Raw genomic sequence first — 8,186 nt, forward strand, 5'->3', positions numbered from 1 at the left:
TATGTCTCATCTACAATGGTTTCAGTGGTGCATAGTGATAGAAGCGTTGACAGTAGTGATAGTAGTGATAGTATAGTAGTTTTGTTTCAGATTCTACTGTACATTCATTATTCAAAAGTTTTCTCGGTTGCCTTAAGACACTTAACAGTTAAAACGTTTTGTCTAAATCCGAGGTGACCAAACTACAGCCACAGGCCAGATCTGGCATGCGAGGTTTGTTCACATTGAAATAACGTTTATATTGAATAACACAATTTCTCCCCGGCTGGGAACCACTGGTTTGAATTCATATTTAAACCTGTGAAGAATTTCTATTCAAACAATAGGAAAAGCCAAAATTGATTGATTTATTTTGTTGTGCAATATCATAACAGCTAAACATTAAATGTCACCGCACGTAGAACAATCATGATTAACAACGGAAAATAGGAAATATCCACACTGCATTGTTCAAGTAAGCAAAATACTTCAAGTGTCATATGTCACAACGAGAAGAAAGAAGACTGGGGGTTGTTTCAGTTCGTGGATAATGCAGAATACAATCTGATTGGCTGTAAAAAAAAGAGGCGTTGTTCATGAGAAAACCTTTGCTTGGAAATTTGTCACTAGATCTTCAATGTAGGCTATGTGCTTTTGTAATGTCAAACGTCGGTTTTACTATAGCATCCCTATCAATAGCCTGGACCAGGGCTTCTCAAACTTTTTTTTATTGTGCGACGCCATTTCAGAAATCTAATAATTTTATATGCGACCCCTTAATGGGCAGATTACAAGGTAAACTACACGCTTTACGCTCACTTTTAGATTGATTGGAACCCTGAAATTACAATTTGTGATCCCTCTTGAGGTCGCATATACTGTAGTTTGGTAACCCCAGAACTAGACTATTGCAATGATTTCAGAACGCTTTTGCAAACGTAACCAAATCGTAATTCTTTCAACTTTTTGTTTGAAATTCTCAATCTTATCAAAAGTAGCCTACTTCTAAGTAAACTGTTTAAATTTGATACTCGGCCCCGTTAGCTCAGTGGTTACGCGCCAGGCTCAAGATCATGCGCGCTGTTTCGACTCGGGGGGATGTGCACTTGAGCAACGTATTCTCAGGACTGCTCTCCATTCAGTGGAACCAAGTGAATGGAATAATTCTCCGACAGCATGACTTCAATTATCGGAAAACTTTACTCTGCTAATCTCGGTAACCGGCCCTGCGTCAAAAGCCTCTACAAGTATATGCGAAACTACCAGGAATAACCTATCAAGGCTTTGTCAGTTCGAGGATAAAGATTCAAAACCAAACCAACCAAACCATCATCTACAGTGATTTCAATGGTGCATAGTAATAGAAGCAGAGGTACTTTTGGACCCGGGATGACTTTAGGGGCCCATAACCTTTCTATAAGGACTCGGAAACTTGAAAACATCAGAGCGATATATGGATGTATGGATGCAGTGTGTTGTTCTTAGATGTGTCTTAATTTGGGCCCGGAAGATATCATTGGTACCCACCCAAATTATCCTCCTAATGGCCCTGAGTCGAAGCGTATGAGATTGAAATTGTTCTGTTCAAGTTCGTCAATTACAGCAAAGGCTCAATCGTGTGCATTTTTTATGATATCTCCCAACGAGTTAAAAATAGCCTATTTGATGAAAATTAATTTTTGAAAAGCGTTTTTGGAAAATCTCAGAAGGAACCGAAACTGGTTGTATTTTTGCAAAGCATGTTTTGCAGAAGAGTTGATAGAAAAGGGGTGTAGCCAACTGCCTGTTTGATAGATGTGTGCTCTCATTGGTCTATTGCCGCAGTTGCAACACTTACAGAATATGAACAATAATTGGTAAATGATGTAACTAAACAAACAAAAGTGTTTATCGGTGATACCGGTGATACGCTATGTGTTGCTCAGGCTTCTTTAATTCGTTGTCTGAAGCTATTGTGATGCAAATTCATTACTCACGTCCGGGCTGTGACCCAGACAGCAAATCAGTTGCTTTTTACATTATTTCAACATTTGCAGACGTTGAGTCATTGTAAAAATACGACTGATTTTCTGTCTGGGGACTACGTATCACCTTCAATAAGCACGCCTGCGAATTAATCATTCACTTAACTATCTTGCAAATATCATTGAGCTGGTTGCTGGATTTTATAAACTTTTTTTTGCTGAAAAATACTCTCCTCTCCTATTAGCTTTGATTGTGATAGAAAATGTGGCATGGGCAATTTCGTTAAAAGCTTCGATTTAATAATTAATTAATCTTTTTGTGATGCCGAAGATGTTTAAACGGTTTTAGGGTAATTTTAGGTCGCTAAATCCGAATATGGCATTCATCATCATCATCATTATGTTCCTTCCTCGTAGGTTTGGATACAATGCGCCATTATTCTCGACCATGAGCACTTTGAGCAGTTCGTAGGCTACTGCATTTTCATAACTTAATTTTGTCCATTTAGATTAGTTATGGATGTATGTAGATTAGATATAGTAAGCTTATATATACAATATACATATATATTTTTGCCATTAGATATGGCCTTACTTTTGTCGAATTGGCTCAGCTTTTTGAGTTAGTCATGTTTCGGTTTTACAAATGTATGATAATCGCATACACGTGTCTTGAGGTGTATGGAAATTTATAATATTGTGGTAGAGTTGGTATAAAATTATACCAAAAGGAGAATAAACCTCATTGTAATAAGAAAGTTATAAACTTTATCTTAATATCCTTTCATCAAAATCTTATGCTTTGAGAGGAGGTTTCACCAGGAAATAAAGGTTACAGAAGAAATGTACCAAGTGTGACCAACGCATGATGCCAATTAGCGATGGAGCCTTCAATATGATTGTCCTGATGTCTGCTATAGAATAAAATCATTCAAGAAGTCATTAAAAACGCTACTTTTTAATATGTTGCTAATGTTTGCATTTTACTGATATGTGTATTGTGCCTCCTTATAACAAATGCCGGTGGGCGTAGGGGCGTAGCCAGCACAAAAATTCGGGGGAGGAGATAAATCAGTATTGTTGCACATGTCCGTGAGCCTGCAAAGAATTGGCGATCGCGAAGCACCTGGAGGAGGCCCAAAAAGTAAAAAAAAAATTGCCAGAAAATTGCGCATTCTAAAAGTAGGCTACTTTCAATCTAAATCAGGTGTGTCCAACCCGTGGCCTGCGGGAAGGTTTTGAGTTGGTCGCGAGTTATTTTTCGAAACGACTTATATCATTATCAACTTAATCGCCAGCATAATTTACGACAAACTTGCATTCCGGGAATTGGCATTTAATGTTTGCTTTCTTTGTGTAATACTCTATAGTCTCTAGTGCAGGGGTGCACAACTGTTCAAGTTAACTTTATTGCATCACAATGCACATTTGTTACTCATCACATTTTTCGCATTGTTATGTACACATCTTTTCCACACAATCATAGTCGTGCTTCAAGAGTCAGTCAGTCAGTAATACTTCTTGCTTTCTTGCTTCATTAAGGCTCATCTGATATCAGAGACTTGCGCAAAACGCATTAAGCAGTGAAATATCTTCTGCACTTTGCAGTGATATGAAAAATATGTATCTAAAAAAATCAGAGAATTCACAGATTGGCAGTTTTCATGACCTCATTATTCGACATCACTTAGCCTACCTGTGCGAGCAAGTTTTTTCGCGGATAAACCGTGTAAATTCCGCCTGTGAGATCACTAATTTTTGACAGCCATATGGAAAACTCGCTTCGCTTTGCTACATCGTCTATGTTACCGAATATTGCCAAACTTGTTAGAAAAAAAAACAGTGCCAAACTTCACATTGAAATGTCGACGTATAGTAAAATCTTTGTTGAATGTACTATATCTTGGTAAGTCTACTGTTCTTTAAAATTGTAAAATAGGATAATACACATTTCTAAGATTAGAATTTTGGTGCGAGGGTTTTAATTAGAAATTGTAAGACAGTCGTTTCTAAGATTACAAATGAACAGTAAACGCTCAAGTGGCCCGCGCAATCATTCGTAAACCGCATGTGGCCCTTTGGCCAAAACCGTTGGACACCCCTGGTCTAAATCAAGAGGAAAACTATGTCAAAAGATGCTGTAACCAGGGTTGGAAGGCGTTAGTCAAAGAGCAATGACTATTTCACTATTCGATAGTGCTAAAAAAAAGCAATGACTTTCCGCTATCGATACTTGAAAAAAGCAATGAATAGCAATTACTAAAAATTGACTAGCTAAAAAACAAGCCCGAAAACAAGCAACCCGCAAACTCAAAAGAATACGAAAACTCGAAAGAACAAGCCCAAACTTGCGGGAAAACCGCAAGGTTGGCAACGCTGTTAACGACTCTCACTAGCATGGTTTTTCTGAACTGTGTTGCCGCAAAATTTTCCTTAATCCTTTAAAGTTCGAAAAGCGGAAGGAAACTAGGTAGGATAGTAATCCGAAAACTAAATCTCGTAAATTCGTTTTGACGACGAGGTAAGTGAACAACAAAAAATGATTCAGCAGTTCTCCTAAATATCGATTAGTAAAAAACGAATAATGATTTCGTTGCTTGCATAAAAAAGCAGTGAATAACGCGCATTCGATATTTAATTTTAAAAGGAATGGGTATAAGCATTCGATATTCAGAAAGCAACGTATAACGCTATCGAATAGTGACAACTAGTCGTTACTTCCAACCCTGGCTGTAACACAGATCGAAAAAAATGTTTATTTGAAGTATTTCAAGAGGAAGGCAATTACCCTCTTTTTCTCCCTGACTACGCCCCTAGAAGTGGGTGGAAAACGTTCTGTTACTGGACCGTTTCAATTAAACAACAATCTCTTGCTGATCACAAGAATTGTGTTTTGGACGCCGAATGTGACGTAGAGACCATATATTCACCACGTTGGTTGTATAGAGTAGTTGTTGTGCTTTCTTGCTAATATCTAAACTAGGTCTTACTAGATTGCATTTTTCGCAATTTTTTTCGATTTACGGTGTTTGTACGTTTGAACCAGGGATATCTAAAGAAGGGGATACGAAGGCTTTTATTACGTCTGACAATAGAAGGGCTTTTGTTTATCGTAAATAATCTGTGTTTATCGTAAAATGACAATTGGCACCGATAGTAGTTTAATAAATCTTGTTATGATAACTTGCATTGCGCTATTAGCATCAGGCCTGGATATTCACAGCATGCTCATGGTTGCTTGTTAATTCAACTACCCATATAGCCTACTTGCTTTACATCTGGCCTACTGCAAAGGCTTTCTTAAAAAAAAACAGCTTACTGGCAACTTTTCAACTGACTTTGTAGACAAGTATTCTTTGAATATGCTCTATGTAACGTTTGCTAACTGTCTTCTGTAGCTCATTGTATCAGCTGCACTACAAAACTTTCTACGATTTTAAAAAGAACCACATGTTTAAAGCACTACAAACTTCCGCCCTGGTAGTGTCACGAGAATAAGGCAATCGCTGCGAGCCTTCATATCCCCTTCTCTAGATATCCCTGGTTTGAACATGTGACAATATCTCTCCATACATTTAATGATTTAGAAGTAGGCCTAATAGCGCAAGAATGAAGGAAAATCATATCAATTGGCACTTTGACTTCTGTAGTCCACATTATGATGTATAAAACTTGTATACAAAACGGTAATTTTATCATTTTTAATCATTTCTAAACCTAAACTTTGAAGATATCTTAAAAACTAGAGCCAATTTAAAAAGAACTCATTTTTTAGACTCAGCAGCTCCCTATGAAACATCTCCGGCGTAGAAGATTGTGTTGACCAGTGCTATTAATCTTAAGGATGCGTATATCTAATCATTCCTTCTCCAATGGCCCATTGGTGGCGAGTCTATAAAAAAAAAAAAACTAAGCAAAAAAGAATTTTCTTGAAGACTGATTGCAAGTTTTTTTGTATCAATTATCCATTTTTTTTGTCTAGTAGGCCTAACTGTTCCAATTGTTTTGTCCAGCCTCTGTAATTCTAGGCTATTGATTACTAACGGACATTTTAAAATAAGGATTAGACCTGATCTGCATCGTTGTATCAAAGAAGGTTTTGGTAATCAAAACAGAAGCGTCAAGGAAATATCTATTTTGTGGTCTAGCCTATAGTTGTTACTGTTATTGTGAAAAAGCAACCTCGGAACTAGTGTTGGAAGATTTATTTTTCAGGTATAAAATAGTAGCCTAAGCCTTGCCTACTGTAGGTCTGTTAAACCAACTAAATTGCAGATGTGCTCTAAATTTTACTTTATTTTATCCATTGAATAGCTACATGTTTGTTTCCATACATTTAGACACGGTATAAAATTTACTAAGTAATTTCTTCACATAAGTAATTTTTGTTGATTTTTTTTTCAAAAATGACGCTTTAGTGACACATAGAACATTGCAACAAGGAAAGATTACGCCGTTAGGTGGAAAGAAAGATAGAATTAATTAAAAAGCTACCAAAAGACATTTGCAAAAGTTGTGTGCCTTTACGCTCCATTACAAACAAAAAAACATAAAAAGTAGGCCTACGGATAAAGAAAAGTGAGCTATAACTTTCACGTTTAAAATTTTATCAAACTTTGCAGTCTATCACCTTTAATTGAACAAACCCGGTAGTGGATCATCAACAGCCAGCTACATTCAGCCTAATCTAGGTGAAAAAGTTTCTGATTTGTGTTCACTGTTCATGCCCTAATATCTGTTAACAACTTTTAAACAACAAGTTGTTTTGGATCAGAAGAAACCATTCTTTATGCATGCAATTTTTTCTTCAATAAATTTATTCTATTCTTGAAAATTTGCTTTGGTGGTGGTCCTGAGGACAATGAGCTAATACACATAACTAGCTAATAGGTTAAGCTTCAGGTGATCATAGGCCTACGTTCTCTTAGATATAGGCTACGCTCATGTCAAAGATTTAGTCTCATGGTACCGTAAAACTGAAACAATTTGATGTTAATTTTAGCTGTGAAACGCGAGTTGAACGTAGAGTTGTAGGTTGTAGCCTCCGACATGACAAGTCGGTAGTTGCGACCGTGCCACATTTTAAACTGATTGTCCCGCTTTAGTATAATGCACGTTATAACATCCGCGTTTTGTCGCTTCTACCCTTTTCAAGACCTCTGCTTATGTTTGGCACATATTGTATTTTTCCTTGTGATGGTCAGAAATAAAAACAGAAACTGAAGTTAATACCATAGCCTAGGCTACCTACTTTGATTGGTTTGCTAATAAGGTAGGCTAAATGGTTAAGGAAAATTAAATGAAAGTAACTTTAGTATTCTTGTACGGGTCGCAGTTCTGTCCACCTTGAATTGTAGACCTAATTAGGCCTACTGCATAAACAACAAAAATTTTATTTTTGTAAATTGCTTCTTGGCAATCTGTAGCCTATAATAATCTGTTTATCAATGTTTGTCATTAGCCTACCAGAACAGTGATTCATTGTTTTCATTAATTTTTTATGGCCAAGTGTGTAATTGAACTATTAGAGTAAAATTAGGACTTTTGTGATGATTTTTTTTATGGTTTGACACTTTGACTTGTTGAGACTGAGCCGCCCGTTGGCTCAGTGGGTAGCCTAAGAGTACGACTTTGTAGGCCTACATGAAGAGACCTCAAGATCAAACAGCGGATTTAACCTTTTTTGTAGGCCTACGGTACACTAAATTATCAGAATTTTTCGGTGATACATTCAATGTTCTTTACTAGTTTAATGATTTGCGTTTGGTTTACTTTTTGAAGTATCGATTACCGAGATTGATTGGAATAGATGTTTGTGACCAAGAATTTAAATTCACAATCATCGTATAAGATGTGTTTCTCGACTGCCGAGAAACATATGTTTTGGGAAAAGTCTTGATGGCTAGTGTGGAGGCTGAACCGGTATGGTTAGCGAAACACAATGCTCTATGTGAGTTCTATAGTGAGTAGTCAAGTAGTGCTGACCCCAGGAAGATCGCTCCTTCTCAACATCGTATAGGATGTTAATTACTTCCTCAAATATTTTTATGATATACTTCTCTAACCTGGCAACTCTAATACCAAAAGTAAAACCAGTGAATGAGTGAAATCGCGTTTGGCGGCAAATTTGTTGGTAGAGGTAGATTGAGTGAGTGGGTGGGCTTGGCTTTGGCTATTGACAAATATTTTCTTGCCATATTATACCTATCATAATTCATTCACATGCTCTTTGTATTGATTTAA

Source organism: Aplidium turbinatum, chromosome 1 (genome assembly GCF_918807975.1).
Source record: "Aplidium turbinatum chromosome 1, kaAplTurb1.1, whole genome shotgun sequence".
NCBI lineage: Eukaryota > Metazoa > Chordata > Ascidiacea > Aplousobranchia > Polyclinidae > Aplidium > Aplidium turbinatum.